Here is a 20459-nt window from a genome sequence, read left to right on the forward strand (position 1 = left end):
CTGTCCTCTGTGGGAGGCGTATCGTCATCGTCCTTCGTTTCCCCCCAGCCACGCACCAGTGATGGGCCCGAGCTGCGTTGGGTGCCACCCCGCTGTGAACATGCTTCATCCTCATCCTCCTCCACCTCCTCCTCATCCTCGTCCTCCTCGTCCTCCAGTAGTGGGCCCTGTCTGGCCACATTTGTACCTGGCCTCTGCTGTTGCAAAAAACCTCCCTCTGAGTCACTTCGAAGAGACTGGCCTGAAAGTGCTAAAAATGACCCCTCTTCTTCCTCCTCCTGGGCCACCTCCTCTTCCATCATCGCCCTAAGTGTTTTCTCAAGGAGACATAGAGGTGGTATTGTAACGCTGATAATGGCGTCATCGCCACTGGCCATGTTGGTGGAGTACTCGAAACAGTGCAACAGGGCACACAGGTCTCGCATGGAGGCCCAGTCATTGGTGGTGAAGTGGTGCTGTTCCGCAGTGCGACTGACCCGTGCGTGCTGCAGCTGAAACTCCACTATGGCCTGCTGCTGCTCGCACAGTCTGTCCAGCATGTGCAAGGTGGAGTTCCACCTGGTGGGCACGTCGCATATGAGGCGGTGAGCGGGAAGGCCGAAGTTACGCTGTAGCGCAGACAGGCGAGCAGCGGCAGGATGTGAACGCCGGAAGCACGAACAGACGGCCCGCACTTTATGCAGCAGCTCTGACATGTCGGGGTAGTTGCGAATGAACTTCTGCACCACCAAATTCAGCACATGCGCCAGGCAAGGGATGTGCGTCAAATTGGCTAGTCCCAGAGCTGCAACGAGATTTCGCCCATTATCGCACACCACCAGGCCGGGCTTGAGGCTCACCGGCAGCAACCACTCGTCGGTCTGTTGTTCTATACCCCGCCACAAATCCTGTGCGGTGTGGGGCCTGTCCCCCAAGCATATGAGTTTCAGAATGGCCTGCTGACGTTTACCCCGGGCTGTGCTGAAGTTGGTGGTGAAGGTGTGTGGCTGACTGGATGAGCAGGTGGAAGAAGAGGAGGAGGAAGCTGAGTAGGAGGAGGAGGCAACAGGAGGCAAAGAATGTTGCCCTGCGATCCTTGGCGGCGGAAGGGCGTGCGCCAAACAGCTCTCCGCCTGGGGCCCAGCCGCCACTACATTTACCCAGTGTGCAGTTAGGGAGATATAGCGTCCCTGGCCGTGCTTACTGGTCCACGTATCTGTGGTTAGGTGGACCTTGCCACAGATGGCGTTGCGCAGTGCACAATTGATTTTATCGGATACTTGGTTGTGCAGGGAAGGCATGGCTCTCTTGGAGAAGTAGTGCCGGCTGGGAACAACATACTGTGGGACAGCAAGCGACATGGGCTGTTTGAAGCTGTCTGTGTCCACCAGCCTGAATGACAGCATTTCATAGGCCAGTAGTTTAGAAATGCTGGCATTCAGGGCCAGGGATCGAGGGTGGCTAGGTGGGAATTTACGCTTTCTCTTAAATGTTTGTGAGATGGAGAGCTGAACGCTGCCGTGTGACTTGGTTGAGATGCTTGGTGACGCAGGTGGTGGTGGTACATCCCATGTTTGCTGGGCGGAAGGTGCCAACGTTCCTCCAGAGGCGGAGGAAGAGGCCGAGGCGGCAGCAGCAGAAGAGGCCGAGGTGGCAGCAGCAGAAGAGGTAGCAGGGGGAGCCTGAGTGACTTCCTTGTTTTTAAGGTGTTTACTCCACTGCAGTTCATGCTTTGCATGCAGGTGCCTGGTCATGCAGGTTGTGCTAAGGTTCAGAACGTTAATGCCTCGCTTCAGGCTCTGATGGCACAGCGTGCAAACCACTCGGGTCTTGTCGTCAGCACATTGTTTGAAGAAGTGCCATGCCAGGGAACTCCTTGAAGCTGCCTTTGGGGTGCTCGGTCCCAGATGGCGGCGGTCAGTAGCAGGCGGAGTCTCTTGGCAGCGGGTGTTCTGCTTTTGCCCACTGCTCCCTCTTTGTCTTTTGCTACGCTGTTGGCTCGGTCTCACCACTGCCTCTTCCTCCGAACTGTGAAAGTCAGTGGCACGACCTTCATTCCATGTGGGGTCTAGGACCTCATCGTCCCCTGCATCGTCTTCATCCCTGACCTCCTGTTCAGTCTGCACACTGCAGAAAGACGCAGCAGTTGGAACCTGTGTTTCGTCATCATCAGAGACGTGCTGAGGTGGTATTCCCATGTCCTCATCATCAGGAAACATAAGTGGTTGTGCGTTAGTGCATTCTATGTCTTCCACCGCTGGGGAAGGGCTAGGTGGATGCCCTTGGGAAACCCTGCCAGCAGAGTCTTCAAACAGCATAAGAGACTGCTGCATAACTTGAGGCTCAGACAGTTTCCCTGATATGCATGGGGGTGATGTGACAGACTGATGGGCTTGGTTTTCATGCGCCATCTGTGCGCTTTCTGCAGAAGACTGGGTGGGAGATAATGTGAACGTGCTGGATCCACTGTCGGCCACCCAATTGACTAATGCCTGTACCTGCTCAGGCCTTACCATCCTTAGAACGGCATTAGGCCCCACCAAATATCCCTGTAAATTCTGGCGGCTACTGGGACCTGAGGTAGTTGGTACACTAGGACGTGTGGCTGTGGCAGAACGGCCACGTCCTCTCCCAGCACCAGAGGGTCCACTAACACCACCACGACCATGTCCGCGTCCGCGTCCCTTACTAGATGTTTTCCTCATTGTTACCGTTCACCACAATAAGAAAAATATTATTTGGCCCAATGTATTGAATTCAAATTCAGGCCTTTTTTTTACAGACACCTAACACTATCTGGCTATCTATTTAGGTACCATATTACACTAATACAGGCACAGCAGTAATGACAGATTTAGCTGAATATAATTTTGAGGCCTATTATTTAGGCGCTGGGTGACAGGTATACGTTTACGGACAGAATTTGACTTGGATATGCACAGTAGCGTGTGTGTGAAGTTATTGAGAATGACCCTATCAGCACCTTGAATCTAATATACCCTTTTAGGGATAGATTTAAATAACCCCACTATTGATGGTTAAATGGACTTGGTGGCAGCTTGTGCTGGCGCACCACAAGCCACAAAATGGCCGCCGATCACCCCAGAAAAAAGTGACTGAAAAACGCTCTGGGCAGCCTAAAAACAGTGAGCAATTGAATAGCAGCAGTTCAATGATCCACAGCTGTAGATCGATCACTGTCTTAAGTGTTTTGGAGGAGTTAATCACTGCCTAATCTCGCCCTAACGTCGCAGCTGCAACCTCTCCCTACACTTGTAACAGCAGAGTGACGTGCAGCGCTACGTGACCCAAGCTTATATAGAGGCCGGGTCACATGCTGCACTGGCCAATCACAGCCATGCCAATAGTAGGCATGGCTGTGATGGCCTCTTGGGGCAAGTAGTATGACGCTTGTTGATTGGCTGCTTTGCAGCCTTTCAAAAAGCGCCGAACACCGAACCCGAACCCAGACTTTTACGAAAATGTTCGGGTTCGGGTCCATGTCACGGACACCCCAAAATTCTATCGAATTATACAGTTCGGGTTCGCTCATCCCTACTCATGGGTAGTCTGGCCATAAACCTTACAGGGAAATTTCCTGGAGGGCCGATGACCAGGGGGCCACCTGAGCCCTCCTCATCCCTGCCAGCTGAGTAAATAAGGATCTGATGCTCTCGGCATTAATTAATTAATGCATCTGACAATCTGCACTCCTGAATTCAACTCTATCACTGTCCTCAGGATGACAATGAAATTGAAAACTGCAGGGGCAGCAGTATTTTGTGCTGCACCATGGTATTTGGTTGTGCTGGGGCAGTATTTTGCGCAGTATTTCGGGCAGATATACAGTCATGGCCAAAAGTTTTGAGAATTACATAAATATTGGAAATTGGAAAAGTTGCTGCTTAAGTTTTTATAATAGCAATTTGCATATACTCCAGAATGTTATGAAGAGTGATCAGATGAATTGCATAGTCCTTCTTTGCCATGAAAATTAACTTAATCCACTGCATTTCATTGCTGTCATTAAAGGACCTGCTGAGATCATTTCAGTAATCGTCTTGTTAACTCAGGTGAGAATGTTGACGAGCACAAGGCTGGAGATCATTATGTCAGGCTGATTGGGTTAAAATGGCAGACTTGACATGTTAAAAGGAGGGTGATGCTTAAAATCATTGTTCTTCCATTGTTAACCATGGTGACCTGCAAAGAAACGCGTGCAGCCATCATTGCGTTGCATAAAAATGGCTTCACAGGCAAGGATATTGTGGCTACTAAGATTGCACCTTAATCAACAATTTATAGGATCATCAAGAACTTCAAGGAAAGAGGTTCAATTCTTGTTAAGAAGGCTTCAGGGCGTCCAAGAAAGTCCAGCAAGCGCCAGGATCGTCTCCTAAAGAGGATTCAGCTGCGGGATCGGAGTGCCACTAGTGCAGAGCTTGCTCAGGAATGGCAGCAGGCAGGTGTGAGCGCATCTGCACGCACAGTGAGGCGAAGACTTTTGGAAGATGGCCTGGTGTCAAGAAGGGCAGCAAAGAAGCCACTTCTCTCCAAAAAAAACATTAGGGACAGATTGATCTTCTGCAGAAAGTATGGTGAATGGACTGCTGAGGACTGGGGCAAAGTCATATTCTCCGATGAAGCCTCTTTCCGATTGTTTGGGGCATCTGGAAAAAGGCTTGTCCGGAGAAGAAAAGGTGAGCGCTATCATCAGTCCTGTGTCATGCCAACAGTAAAGCATCCTGAGACCATTCATTTGTGGGGTTGCTTCTCATCCAAGGGAGTAGGCTCACTCACAATTTTGTCCAAAAGCACAGCCATGAATAAAGAATGGTACCAAAACACCCTCCAACAGCAACTTCCTCCAACTATCCAACAACAGTTTGGTGAAGAACAATGCATTTTCCAGCACGATGGAGCATAAGGCAAAAGTGATAACTAAGTGGCTCGGGGACCAAAACGTTGACATTTTGGGTCCATGGCCTGGAAACTCCCCAGATCTTAATCCCATTGAGAACTTGTGGTCAATCCTCAAGAGGCGGGTGGACAAACAAAAACCCACTAATTCTGACAAACTACAAGAAGTGATTATGAAAGAATGGGTTGCTATCATTCAGGAATTGACCCAGAAGTTGATTGAGAGCATGCCCAGTCGAAATGCAGAGGTCCTGAAAAAGAAGGGCCAACACTGCAAATACTGACTCTTTGCATAAATGTCATGTAATTGTCAATAAAAGCCTTTGAAACATATGAAGTGCGTGTAATTATATTTCACTACATCACAGATCTAAAAGCAGTTTAGCAGCAAACTTTGTGAAAACTAATATTTGGGTCATTCTCAAAACTTTTGGCCACGACTGTATGTAGTACGGTTTCTCAGGTCTGCTGTCACGACTGTGACTGATCCAGACAGGTCTGGGAGGAGATGGTCGCAGCGACTTGCTACTCGCGATAGCTTGTGAGTTTGCTCCGTGGTTCAGGGTATGTCATCTGGGTTTTGCCTTGTGAACCTTTTTGTCCTGACTGGGAGTTTGTAGGCATCCTTCTCAGGTGAGTCCTGTCTGCCACTCCCAGCTACTATATTAGTTTCAGTTTCACTTGCAGTCATTGCCAGATATAGTCCTTACTTCCAGTTCTATTCTGACCATTGAAGGAGATCGTTTGATGGTGTTGCTGTGGAGCTCTTGTCCGGCGTGGACTGTCGTGATTGGGATCACCTTCTCTGCTCGTGACTGGATAAGTCTATCTCTGCTATAGTTTGTTTGTTGCTGTCTTCCCCTGCTGTTCTCCTAGACATGAGTGATGGTGACTAGTGCTCCCATCGGCCTTTCCCCACTCTAGGCTTGTTAGGGTGACTGAGGGTTTAGGCATCCAGCTCGCAGCACGGTTCACACCCCGTCTAGGGTATCAGGGCAGACAGGTGCCAGCTTAGGGTTAGTCAGGGGTGGCCATACTATTCCCATCCCAGAAATATGGAGACTTCTCTTACCGTTGAGCTGTCTTGCCTATAATGTGCAAATTGCCTGTGACATGTGATGATATGTTACCAGTTGATTCTATGCAGATACACTCTGGGGAAGATTTATCAAACTGGTGTAAAGTAGAACTGGCTTAGTTGCCCATAACAACCAACCAGATTCCACCTTTCATTTTTCACTGCTCCTTTGGCAAATGAAAGGTGGAATCTGATTGGTTGCTATGGGCAACTAAGCCAGTTCTACTTGACACCAGTTTAATAATTGACCCCCTCTGTTTCTACTCTTATTTATCACATTGGATATTTATATTGTGGATTCCAGTTATATGTCTGAAACTATATTTTCCAAATATTATGCAACTATAAATCTGGCACTCTATGCTTGTATTTACTGTATGTGGGATTTATGAAATACCTTGTGCCTTCAATAAAATGTTTTAAAACATAAAAAAACAATGGAAGGAAAATGTTAATTGCATTTTCTAATGGTTTTTAATGGCTTTTATCACAAGATAACACTGTGACATATGTTAACACAGTTCCTTTTAGTTCTACTATCTCCCCATTCTCCTGGGCTGCACAGTATGTGCTAGGTTGCTAGATTATTTCCTCTCTGTATCTGCATTATTTCCATGTAATGGAAAGTCCTTCTGCACGGATGGTTGTTCAACTGCTTTGACCATCCATTTGTTTTCTAAATGCCAATTCTAAATATAAAGAAATGTATAGGTTGCTGGATTACTTGGAAGGAAACGTAAATATTAAGGGGGGGGGGGCAATACTGAATAACATAGGAAGGAATTAAAGGGGTTGTCTCAATTCAGCAAGTAACATAGTAACATAGTTTAGGGTACTTTCACACTTGCGGCAGGATGGATCCGACATGCTGTTCACCAGGTCGGATCCGTCCTGCCGCTATTTCGCCGTGCCGCCGGACCGCCGCTCCGTCCCCATTGACTATAATGAGGACGGCGGAGGAGCTCCGGCGCAGCACGGCGGTGCACGGTGAAAGCCGCCGGACTAAAAAGTCCTGCATGTCGGATCCGTCCTGCCGCAAGTGTGAAAGTACCCTTATAAGGCCTCATGCACACGACCGTATTTTTTTGCGGTCCGCAAAACGGGGTTCCGTTTTTCCGTGACCCGTGACCGTTTTTTCGTCCGTGGGTCTTCCTTGATTTTTGGAGGATCCACGCACATGAAAAAAAAGTCGTTTTGGTGTCCGCCTGGCCGTGCGGAGCCAAACGGATCCGTCCTGAATTACAATGCAAGTCAATGGGGACAGAACCGTTTGACATTGACACAATATGGTGCAATTGCAAACGGATCCGTCCCCTATTGACTTTCAATGTAAAGTCAGGAGTTAATATACCATCAGATCGGAGTTTTCTCCAATCCGATGGTATATTTTAACTTGAAGCGTCCCCATCACCATAGGAACGCCTCTATGTTAGACTATACCGTCGGATTTGAGTTACATCGTGAAACTCAAATCCGACAGTATATTCTAACACAGAGGCGTTCCCATGGTGATGGGGACGCTTCAGGTTAGAATATACTAAAAGAACTGTGTACATGACTGCCCCCTGCTGCCTGTAGTTAACACATTGGTGGCCAGTGTGGCCGCCCCCCCCCCCTCCCTCCCCTGTAGTTAACTCATTGGTGGCCAGTGCGGCCGCCCCCCCCCCCCTCCCCTGTAGTTAACTCATTGGTGGCCAGTGCGGCCGCCCCCCCCTCCCCTGTAGTTAACTCATTGGTGGCCAGTGTGGCCGGCCCCCCTCCCTCCCCTGTAGTTAACTCGTTGGTGGCCAGTGGGCCCCCCCCTCCCTCCCCTGTAGTTAACTCGTTGGTGGCCAGTGGTCCTTCTCCCCTCCCTCCCCCTCCTAATCAAAATCTCCCCCCTATCATTGGTGGCAGCGGAGTGTACAGATCGGAGTCCCAGTTTAATCGCTGGGGCTCCGATCGGTAACCATGGCAACCAGGACGCTACTGAAGTCCCGGTTGCCATGGTTACTTAGCAATTTGTAGAACCATTATACTTCTTACCTGCGAGCTGCGATGGTCTGCGTCCGGTCGGGAGCTCCTCCTACTGGTAAGTGACATGACCTGTCACTTACCAGTAGGAGGAGCTCTCGGCCGGACCTGTCACTTACCAGTAGGAGGAGCTCCCGACCGGACGCAGACCATCGCAGCTCGCAGGTAAGTATAATGGTTCTACAAATTGCTAAGTAACCATGGCAACCGGGACTGCAGTAGTCAATGGGTCCGCGAAAAAAAACGGAAAACGGCCCAACGGCCACGGGTGCACACAACGGTCGTGTGCATGAGGCCTAAGGCTGAAAAAAGACATCTGTCCATCCAGTTCAGCCTGTTATCCTGCAAGTTGATCCAGAGGAAGGCAAAAATGCATCGGTGAGGTAGAAGCTAATTTTCTTCACTTTAGGGGGAAAAATTCCTTCCCAACTACAATCAGGCAATCAGAATAACTCCCTGGATCAACAACGCATCTCTAGTAGATAGTAACATAGTTTATAAGGCTGAAGAAAGACATCTGTCTATCCAGTTCAACCTGTTATCCTGCATAAATAATAATATCCTGTTATAAATAATAATAAATCATTTATTATGTAGGGAAAGTTAATACAAGGCACTTACTAATGTATTGTGATTGTCCATATTGCCTCTATTGCTGACTTGATTCATTTTTCCCGTGGTTTCCATGGTTGCTCGTTTCCATGGTTATGACCACCCTGCAATCCATCAGCGGTGGCCATGCTTGCACACTATAGGTAAAAGCACCAGCCTATGTGCGCTCCCACAATTCCTGCCACCAGAGAGGCTGGTGTCATTTCCTATAGTGTGCAAGCACGGCCACCTCTGCTGGATTACAGGGTGGTTATAACCATGAAAACGAGCAGTGTATAATGGGATGGAAAAATCAATCCAGACAGCAAAGTAAGCAAAATGGACAATCAAAATACATTAGTAAGTGCCTTGTATTAACTTTTCTACATGATAAATGCCACTTCTCAAAGTGAGACAACCCCTTTAAGAACTTTTCTAGCGGATGCCAGAGACAAGCAACTAAATTGCAAATCTGAATTAAAATACACAAAAGATTCAAAGTCCACAACAGCCCCAATAACCCCCTGGTTCATCCCATTGTATCAGGGATATAGAGTATTGCATGACTAGTGGACTCTGTGAGTACTTGTACATGTCTGGAATCTGATATCTTATTTAAGGAATTCAAAACAACTAGTTTGTGCAATGTCATTCCATTATAGTGTATACAGTACCCAGAGGCACCAGAAAGAAGCATGATGTGGTATGAGACAACTCTCACACCTGATCGGAGAGCGGGAGCTCGCTGTGGCCCATGCATCATGTTAACGCTGGTTTTATGAAGATTTTTGAATAAAGAGACTGCTGTGATATTTTCTAAAGGGGTTGTCCTGCCATATATATAGATGACCTATCCTATAGGTCATCAATATCTGATTGGTGGATAGTCCGACACCTGGTACCCTGGCTAATCAGCTGTTTGAAGAGGAAGCGGCGCCCCATGTGAGGGCTGCTTCCTGTTTATTACACTGCACTTCGTCTAGGAAGTGAGGTGTAATGACAAGTACTTGCTCTATTCACTTGAGGGAAGCGAGTTCTTGTAATTACACTATACTGCCGCTCCACAGGAGACAACCGGTAGTGCAATGACCAGGAAGCGGCGCTTGCATGGAGTGCTGCCTCCTCTTCAAACAGCTGATCGGCAGGGGTACTGGGAGGTGTACCCACGCCGATCATATATTGATGACCTATCATGACGATAGGTCATCAATATATTTGGCAGGACAACCTCTTTAAGTACTATCAGTTATTCTATTAATGAAATAGATAATTACCAATTGAGAATAAAATCTGTCTAGTTGTTAGAAGGTTCACACGCATCTAGATTCATATCTAGACATTTTGGAATGTCTAGATATGAATCGAGGAAGATTTTTGAATTCGGATCCCTGATACCACATGGCCTCAATTCAGAACTGGAAATCTTCAGATTCTTATAGGTTTATCAAAGGGTTGGTGGGGCGGAATGCATAGCACGTCGATGCCAGGCTGTATACCAGCGCATAGACGTGCCCTACATCCTCCCCTCCATCCCTCTCACTAGACATCAGATATACCTAGACCACCTTGAAACTTGCCAGTTAGATATAATCTTAGGCTATAGCAATCACAACAGTATTGCAAACAAGAAATCTTAGAATATCTATTTTTATTTTTATTTTCTATTTTTTATTTTGATAATTTTTTAAATGACTCTAAGGACATAATTATGTTATGGTATCGCATACTATTACTTATGCAATGCACTAAAGGTTGCTACATTGAAATACGGACATCTGAAAACGGAATGCACACGGAGTAACTTCCGTTTTTTTTTGCAGACACATTGAGGTGAATGGTTCCGCTTACGGTCTGCAAAAAAAATGGAACGGACACAGAAAGAAAATAGGTTTGTGTGCATGAGCCCTTAGGCTAGGGCTACATGGCGACATGTGTCGCGCAACAATAAGACGAGCAACATGTACGGTACATATTTTATAATGCTAGTCTATGGTGTCGCACTGCAGAGAAAAATTCATCTTGGATGGGTTTTCTGCGACTGTTGGTTGTGTCGCAGTCGTCGCATGTCACAGTGTGACACCATAGACTATCATTATTAAATATGCCACGCAACATTACTGCGACAAATAGTCGCGCAACAAATGTCATCATGTAGCCATAGCCTTGGGCCACATGCACATGACCATATCTGTTTCGTGGTCCCCAAACTGCAAAACATGGATACTGGCCTTGTGCATTCATCCTGCTCTTTCCCATCCCGCCCTATCGTAAAAATACCTATTGTCATTCACAAAGCAGACAAGAAAAATACATGTTCTGTTTTTTTTTGTGTTTTTTTGCAGGATAGACATTTTTTGTGGCCACATACCTTTGTGATCATGAAGCCTCTTACATAAGTATCAAAAAGTGTCTGTTTCCCATTGTGCTTGGCCAGTAAATTATTTTATCTCAGGGCAATATTTTATCTCAGGGGAATATTTATATTTCATGGAGTACTGTATATCTCACAAAGACATTTCTGCTTTTCTATTAAATTAAGGCACATGCACCTGCCGAACAGCATACAATATATAAAACCTATATACTCTCTGCATTCAAACTAAAAGCTGCAAATGTATTTTTCATTAGAATACTTACCTTATCTGCAGTCACAATCCCCCTACGTTGGGAACTGTATGTACTACCAGATTTACCTAATCCATACACTATGCCACCCACTCTGTCATTTTGCACAGTCAGTAGTAATAACTACATGACAGAAATCCAGTCATTCCATATCTGGTGAAAACCTACCAGTGGGAACAGGCTAAGAAATACACAATTTAGGAACAATGTATCAAGCCTTCTAAATGTAATGCAGTACAATACTTATGATCTGCGCCCACATACGGTGTCTCAATGTCAGATGAAGCCTTAAACCCACTATTACTGACTTTATTAGGTTCTGCATTCAAATCCCCATATACTTTTTCATTCAAAATTAGAACACTAATAGAAACAAAAATTGTGAGGTGATGTTATAGCGTTGAATGCATATGTTATATACAGAGATAGATCTGGGGCACACAGCACCAAATGCATGAAGTTTGCAGATCTGTCCCCAGGACAATTCCTTTAGGCCTCATGCACACGACTGTTCCATTTTTTGCGGTCCGCAATCCGCAAAAAACTGAAGCCGTCCATGTTGCCTTCTGCAATTTGCGGAACGGAACGAGTGCCGGCAATATAAATGCCTATTCTTGTCCGCAAAGCGCGGACAAGAATAGGACATGTTATATTTTTTTAGCGGAGCCGCGGAACGGAGCCACGGATGCGGACAGCACACGGAGTGCTGTCCGCATCTTTTGCGGCCCCATTGAAGTGAATGGGTCCGCATCCGAGCCGCCAAAACGGCGGCTCGGATACGGACCCAAACAACAGTCGTGTGCATGAGGCCTTACCCTTAGAAAATCTACAAGATATTCTCAGGGAATTGTGTGCCTGCTGATAAGTTCGGGATGTTGAAAGCGACCACTACAATATACAAACTGCCGTCCCCTTACTTTACTGTATTTGTCTGACCTGAGTTCAGGATGCTAGTCGGTGCATGCAGTACAACAGCAACCACCTGTTTTTCTTCTTAACCTCTTAAAGGGGGTTGGCCCACCTCAGAACTCATGGCATATTGCTAGGATGTGCCATCAATGTCTGATAGGTACAGGTCACACCTCTGGGATCCGCACCTATCTCCAGCATCCGCACATGGACGGCCACCCACTGTTCACTGCTATGGGAATGCTAAAAAAAAAAACGAGCATCGCCCATAGTGGTTAACTCCTTAGTGACCAGCCTGTTTTGGCCCTTACTGACCAAGCGTTTTTCTTCCTTTTTTCATCGTCTCCTTCCAAGGAGCTATAATTACTTTTATTTTTCTATCTATGTAGCTGTATGAAGGCTTGTTTTTTGCAGGACAAGTTGTAGTTTTAAATGGTGCTTTTGTCACGGATGATGTTGCAGAAAGCTGGAACTTATAAATAAACATCCGACTGGCTTGATCCCAAACTAAGGAGCATATGGGTGAGCCCTATAAAACCCCTAGAGCTCTCCCTGACTGCTATGCCCATGCAAGGGTCTCTATGGTAAATGATTGCATGCCCACATGCCTAATACTGTGTGACACCTGAAAACCCTATAATAGTGAGGGGACACGACCACCGGCTCCCTGCACTTAATACGGACGGAGTCAGGGTCACCTAGAATCAAGCCAGCAAGGAAGCACAAATAAAGGAAAAAGACTTATCTGAGGAAACAGCAGCAGCAGCCTCCAGCAGTGAACACCTCATCCAGGAAGTAGTATAAACCGCAAAGTGAGGCAGTATGGGAGGGAATATAAAGGGAGACAATTAGTCTAAATAGGTGACACCTGGGAGAAGGAAAGGAGATGACAAAGTGAAACCAAAACAAAGAACGTCATGCAAGAGGTAGAGAAGAACGTCTGCCAGACCTTCTCACAGAACTGGCAGTGACAGTACCCCTCCCTCTACGGGTAGACTCAGGACACTCAGAGCTTACCTTCTCAGGATGAGACCTATGAAAAGCCCTGATGAGACGAGTGGCCTTAATATCCGCCACTGGGACCCACATCCTCTCCTCAGGACGATAACCCTCCCAATGAACGAGGTACTGGAGAGAACCGTGGATAAGCCGAGAGTCCACAATCCTAGAGACCTGAAATTCAAGATTACCATCAACAACAATTGGAGGAGGAGGCAAAGAGGAATCTGGTTAAACAGGTCCGGGATCAGAGGAAGCGGATATGGGTCACGAATTGTGATACGGTTCAGCTCCCTGAAATCCAGACAAGGTCTTAAAGAACCATCTTTTTTCTTTAAAAAAAAACAAACCAGCGGCAACAGGTGACTTCGGGGGTCGGATGTGTCCCTTTCTCAGGCTCTCAGAGATATAAGTACGCATAGCGACTCTTTCAGGTTGGGAGAGATTGTATAAATGTGATTTTGGCAGCTTGGCGCCTGGGATGAGATTAATAGGGCAGTTGTACTCCCGGTGAGGGGGCAACTCCTGGACACCTCTCTCGGAAAACACATCCGAAATGAAGAGAGAAAAGATGGTACAGTCTTGGTAGAAACCTCTGAAAGAGACGCCGTGAGGCAATTCTCTCTGCAAAAGTCACTCCAACCATTTATTTGCCTTGCTTGCCAATCAATGGTGGGGTTATGTTTAGTGAGCCAGGGTAGCTCCAACACTAGAGGAGTAGGTAATCCACTTAGGACGAAACACGACATATCCTCAACATGAGCGTCACCCACAGTCAAACGGATATTGTGAACTATGCCCTTTAACGATCTTTGAGAAAGATGAGCGGAATCGATAGCAAAAACAGATATATCCTTTTCCAAAGTGTATACCTGGAAACCATGCGTTATTGCAAATTGATTATCAATGAGATTGACAGCTGCTCCACTATCTACAAAAATCTCACAAACAATGTTCTTGCTGTCTAGCGCCACCCTGGCAGGTAGGAGAAAACGGGAACTACAAGTAAACGGCAAACCTTCAATTTATGCATCAACCTTGCCAATAGTAGCAAATGGAAAGTTTTTAGAGTTTTTTTTTCTTTTATTACCCTCAGAAAACTCCCTGAATCTCCTAGAGGGGCAAACATTAGCCAAATGATTTATACCCCCACAACAGAAACAAACCCTCCTCTGAGAGCTGAATCCTCTATTATCAGAGGCAAGCAAACCCAGCTGCATGGCCTCCTCCTCAGAGGGGATTGAGAGAGACTGAGACCCCTGCGCACTGAATGAGACAGCCCCACTGTCCTTGGGCTGAATATGACAGGAAGGAGTAGTCTTCTCTCTCTCTCTAAGACGCCTGTCAATACGAACAGCTAGAGACATGGCAGACTCTAACGAGGCTGGTCTCTCATGAAAAGCAAATGCATCTTTCAATCTTTCCGAAAGACCATGGCAAAATTGACTTCGGAGTGCAGCATCATTCCAACCAGTATCAGCTGTCCATCTCCGAAATTCAGAACAATATATCTCTGCAGACTGTTTACCCTGGCATAAAAGACGCAGTTTAGATTCAGCCAGAGCAATACGATCCGGGTCATCATATATCTGCCCCAGGGCTACAAAAAATTCATCCACCGATCGGAGGGGCCGTGCCCCCACCAGCAGCGAAAAGGCCCAAGACTGAGCGTTATCCCTGAGCAGCGAGATGATGATCCCCACCCTCTGCTCCTCATCACCAGAGGAATGGGGAAGTAGGCGAAAATGGAGTTTGCAAGGCTCTCTAAAGCAAACAAAATTCTCACTACCCCCGGAGAACGTATCCGGAAGCGAGATCTTAGGCTCAGAACAAACTCAATGAACGCCAGCAGAACCGGTCACCTGAAACTGAGACACAGTTTTACGGAGATCTGCTACCTCCAGCGAAAGACCTTGCATGTGGTCAATCAAGGTTGAAACCGGATCCATGCTTAAGACGGTTATGGCGGTTTATAATGTCATGGATGATGTTGCAGAAAGCTGGAACTTATAAATAAACATCCGACTGGCTTGATCCCAAACTAAGGAGCATATGGGTGAGCCCTATAAAACCCCTAGAGCTCTCTCTGACTGCTATGCCCATGCAAGGGTCTCTATGGTAGATGATTGCATGCCCACGTACCTAATACTGTGTGACACCTGAAAACCCTATAATAGTGAGGGGACACGACCACCGGCTCCCTGCACTTAATACGGACAGAGTCAGGGTCACCTAGAATCAAGCTAGCAAGGAAACACAAATAAAGGAAAAATACTTATCTGAGGAAACAGCAGCAGCAGCCTCCAGCAGTGAACACCTCATCCAGGAAGTAGTATAAACTGCAAAGTGAGGCAGTATGGGAGGGAATATAAAGGGAGACAATTAGTCTAAATAGGTGACACCTGGGAGAAGACAAATTGAAACCAAAACAAAGAACGTCATGCAAGAGGTAGAGAAGAACGTCTGCCAGACCTTCTCACAGAACTGGCGGTGACAGCTTTTTTGTGGTACACATAACTTTTCGATTACCTTTTATTAACTCTTTCTGGATGGGAGATGGAAAAACCAGCAATACTGCCACTGAGTTTTTACGTTCTAAATTTTGCAGCGTTCATTGTTCGGGATAAATAACATAATATCTTTTTTCTCTGGGTCAGAGTTATCTGATTACAGTGATACCCTGGAACACTAATCAGACAAAAAACTGAGAAAAGCTTCCAGAGTCCCAAAACGGAAAAAAACCCACTTCAAGGAGGACTTTATCTCATATAAAGAAGCTCTTTTCACATTCAAGTCTGCACTCACCTCCTCTAAACAGGACTACTTCACTATTCTAATATCATCTTTCTCCCGTAAACCCAAACAACTGTTTAATACCTTTAACTCTCTACTCCGTCCCCCATGCCCCCTCCCACACCCCTTATCTCAGCTGAAGACTTTGCCTCATATTTCAGAGATAAAATCGATAAAATCCGTGAAACCTTTAAACACCCCCCCACTTCATCCCTACACAGCCACCCAAAGCTCTTCCCAAATAACCCAGTTTACCACCATCACAGAAGAAAATCTTTCCAACTTAGTCTCCAAGGCACACCTGTGCCCTTGACCCAATCCCATCCCACCTCATCCTAATCTCAAAACTATAGTTAGGCCTTTCACACAGGTGTTGCGTGTGAGGGCCGGATAGGATGTGGGTGTGTCAAGGGAAAATGCAAGATTTTTCCGCACGAGTGCAAAGCGTTTTGATGCGTTTTGCACGCGCGTGAGAAAAATCTGCATGTTTGGTACCCAGACCCGAACCCGGACTTCTTCACAGAAGTTCAGGTTTGGGTTAGGTGTTGTGTAGATTTTATTATTTTCCCTTATAACATGGTTATAAGTAAATTAGGGATGGAGGGGTTAAAAATAAAAAATAAAATTACACTCACCTCATCCATTTGTTCGCACTGCCCGGCTTCTCTTCTTTCTTCTTCTTTGATTACCTGGGAGGAAAAGGACCTTTGGTGACGTCACTGCGCTCATCACATGGTCCGTCACATGGTCCATCTGATGTGCGCAGTGATGTCACCAAAGGTCCTTTTCCTCCCAGATCATCAAAGAAGAAGAAAGAAGAGAAGCCAGGCAGTACGAACAAGTGGATGAGGAGAGTGTAGTAATTTTATAAAAAAATTTAACCCGTCCATCCCTAATTTACTTAGCATTCTGTATTAAGAATGCTATTATTTTCCCTTATAACCATGTTATAAGGGAAAATAATAAAGATCGAATCCCCATCCCGATCGTCTCCTAGCAACCATGCGTAAAAATCGCACTGCATCCGCACTTGCTTGCAGATGCTTGCGATTTTTACGCAGCCCCATTCCCTTCTATGGGGCCTGCGTTGCGTGAAAAATGCACAATATAGACCATGCTGTGATTTTCACGCAACGCACAAGTGATGCGTGAAAATCACCGCTCATATGCAGAGCCCTATAGAAATGTATGGGTCCGGATTCAGTGCGGGTGCAATGCGTTCACCTCACGCATTGCACCCACGCGGAAAACTCGCTCGTGTGAAAGGGGCCTTATCCCTGCCCTAACCCACCTCTTCAACCTATCTCTAACCACTGGCATCTTCCTTTACTTTTTTAAACAGTCACACCCATACTCAAGAAGCCTTCCCTGGACTCAATCTCTTTATCCAGCTATCGTCCCATTTCACTGCTCCCATTTGCATCCAATCTCCTAGAACAACATGTTCATCTCGAATTGTCCTCTCACCTCTCATCCCACTCACTTTTTGACCAGATGCAATCCGGCTTCAGACCAAATCACTGCACTGAAACTGCCCTAACCAAAGTCGCCAACGATCTGCTAGCTGCCAAAGCTGAACGTCACTACTCTGTGCTCCTTCTTCTTGACCTTTCCTCTACCTTTGACACCATTGACCACTCTCTCCTCCTACACATCCTCTCTTCCAAAAACAGTCAAGCCAGCTAGCTCTGCTATTTTCAGAACTCCCATAGTGATGACCGGAGAGCTGTCCTTCACTTCAGAGGCCCTGTTCTGGAGATAGAAGCGGGTCCCAGAGGAGTGACTGGGGGCCCCAACTTTTACAGTGATGCCGGCGGATTACCCCTTATATGCCACAGTCAGGACTGACCACGGCATAGGAGATGTTTGCAGAGGGTACAGGTCTCCATCAGGTCCTGTGTTAGACATCAAGGCTAGCCTTCTACGAAAGCCTGTGCGACCCAGTGAGTTTCACAGACAGACTGTCAGTGTATTAGGCTTCATGCATATGACCGTTCCATGCATTAAGGATCACAATTTGTGGTCCCAAATGCACAGGCAGCATCCGTGCGGATTCTGCAGACTGATCCGTACCCATCCGCACCGCAAATAAAGAACATGTTCTATTGATTTGCGGTGCAGAGGCCTCCGTTCTGCACTGGACCTTATGGATTGCGAACCTATTCAAGTGAATAGGTCGGCATCCATGATCCGCTGTTGCAGTCCGCAATACGGGCACGGCCGTGTGCATGGGGCCTTAGACTGATAATACACTGACAGGCAATGCATTACAATACACATGTATTGTAATGCATTGCAGAGGGGATCAGACCCCCAAAAGTTGAAGTCCCACAGTGGGACAAAAATAAAAAGTTTTTAAAAAAGTGTTTTACATTAAAAATAATAAAAGTTCCAAGAAAAAATAAAGCGCCCTTTCCCTATAATTAAGTCATATAAAATTGTAAAAAATATGAGAAAAAATAAAAATAGACATATTAGGTATTGCTGCATCCGTATAGACTCTGCCTATAAAAATATCACATTATACACCCCGTCAGGTGAATGCCGTAAAAATAAATAAAACTGTGCCAAAACAGCCATTTTTGGTCACCTTGCCTCATAAAAAGTGTAATACCAAGCGATCAAAAAGTCGTATGTACCCCAAAATGGTACCAATCAAATCATCACCTTATCCCACCAAAAAATGAGCCCCTACCTAAGACAATCACCCGAGAAAAAAAAAATGGCTCTCAGAAAACAGCAACACAAAAACAAGATTTTTTTTCTTTTCAAAAATGCTTTTACTTTGTAAAACTTGTCAGGACCGGTGAAAGGTCCTCTTTAACAAAAAAAATTGAAATATTAGGTATCACCACATCCATAAAATAACCTTGTCTATAAAAATATCACATGACCTACCCTGTCAGGCGAACACTGTAAAAATAAATACATAATAACAGTGCCAGAACAGTAATTTTATTGCACCTCACCTCACAAAATGCGTAATATGGAGTCAGGGCCGGTGCAAGGATTTTTGCCGCCCTAGGCAAGATAAAAATTGCCGCCCCCCCCCTTATCAGATGATCTGCCCATATCATGACATCACATATGTTCCACCCCTTTCTCAGCATTTAAATGAAAAGAACTGCTACAGTGGGATGCGAAAGTTTGGGCAACCTTGTTAATCGTCATGATTTTCCTGTATAAATCGTTGGTTGTTATGATAAAAAATGTCAGTTAAATATATCATATAGGAGACACACACAGTGATATTTGAGAAGTGAAATGAAGTTTATTGGATTTACAGAAAGTGTGCTATAATTGTTTAAACAAAATTAGGCAGGTGCATAAATTTGGGCACCACAAAAAAGAAATGAAATCAATATTTAGTAGATCCTCCTTTTGCAGAAATTACAGCCTCTAAACGGTTCCTGTAGGTTCCAATGAGAGTCTGGATTCTGGTTGAAGGTATTTTGGACCATTCCTCTTTACAAAACATCTTTAGGGCTCTTTCACACTTGCGTTGTCCGGATCCGTCGTGCACTCCATTTGCCGGAAGTGCCCGCCGGATCCGTAACACCGCAAGTGAACTAAAAGCATTTGAAGACGGATCCGTCTTCAAAATGCATTCAGTGTTACTATGGCACCCAGGACGCTATTAAAGTCCTGGCTGCCATAGTAGTAGCGGGGAGCGGGGGAGCGGTATACTTACCGTCCGTGCGGCTCCCAGGCCGCTCCAGAATGACGTCAGAGCGCCTCATGCGCATGGATGACATGTCCATGCGACACGTCATCCATGCGCGTGGGGCGCCCTGGCCTCACTCTGAAGAGCCCCGGGAGCCGCACGGACGGTAAGTATACTGCTCCCCCGCTCCCCACTACACTTTACCATGGCAACCAGGACTTTAGCGTCCCGGCAGCCATGGTAACCATTCAGAAAAAGTTAAATGTCGGATCCGGTAATGCGCCGAAACGACGTTTAGCTTAAGGCCGGATCCGGATTAATGCCTTTTAATGGGCATTAATTCCGGATCCTGTCTTGCGGCAAGTGTTCAGGATTTTTGACCGGAGCAAAAAGCGCAGCATGCTGCAGTATTTTCTCAGGCCAAAAAACGTTCCGTTCCGGACCTGAAGACATCCTGATGCATCCTGAACGGATTTCTCTCCATTCAGAATGCATGGGGATAAAACTGATCAGGATTCTTCCGGCATAGAGCCCCGACGACGGAACTCTATGCCGGAACACAACAAAGCAAGTGTGAAAGAGCCCTTAGTTCATTCAGGTTTGATGGCTTCCGAGCATGGACAGCTCTCTTTAAGTCACACCACAGATTTTCAATTATATTCAGGTCTGGGGACTGAGATGGCCATTCCAGAACTTTGTACTTGTTCCTCTGCATAAATGCTTTAGTGGATTTTGAGCAGTATTTAGGGTCGTTGTCTTGTTGAAAGATCCAGCCCGGGCGCAGCTTCAGCTTTGTCACTGATTCCTGGACATTGGTCTCCAGAATCTGCTGATACTGAGTGGAATCCATGCGTCCCTCAACTTTGACAAGATTCCCAGTCCCTGCAC

The sequence above is a fragment of the Bufo bufo genome, chromosome 3 (assembly GCF_905171765.1).
Source record: "Bufo bufo chromosome 3, aBufBuf1.1, whole genome shotgun sequence".
Lineage (NCBI taxonomy): Eukaryota > Metazoa > Chordata > Amphibia > Anura > Bufonidae > Bufo > Bufo bufo.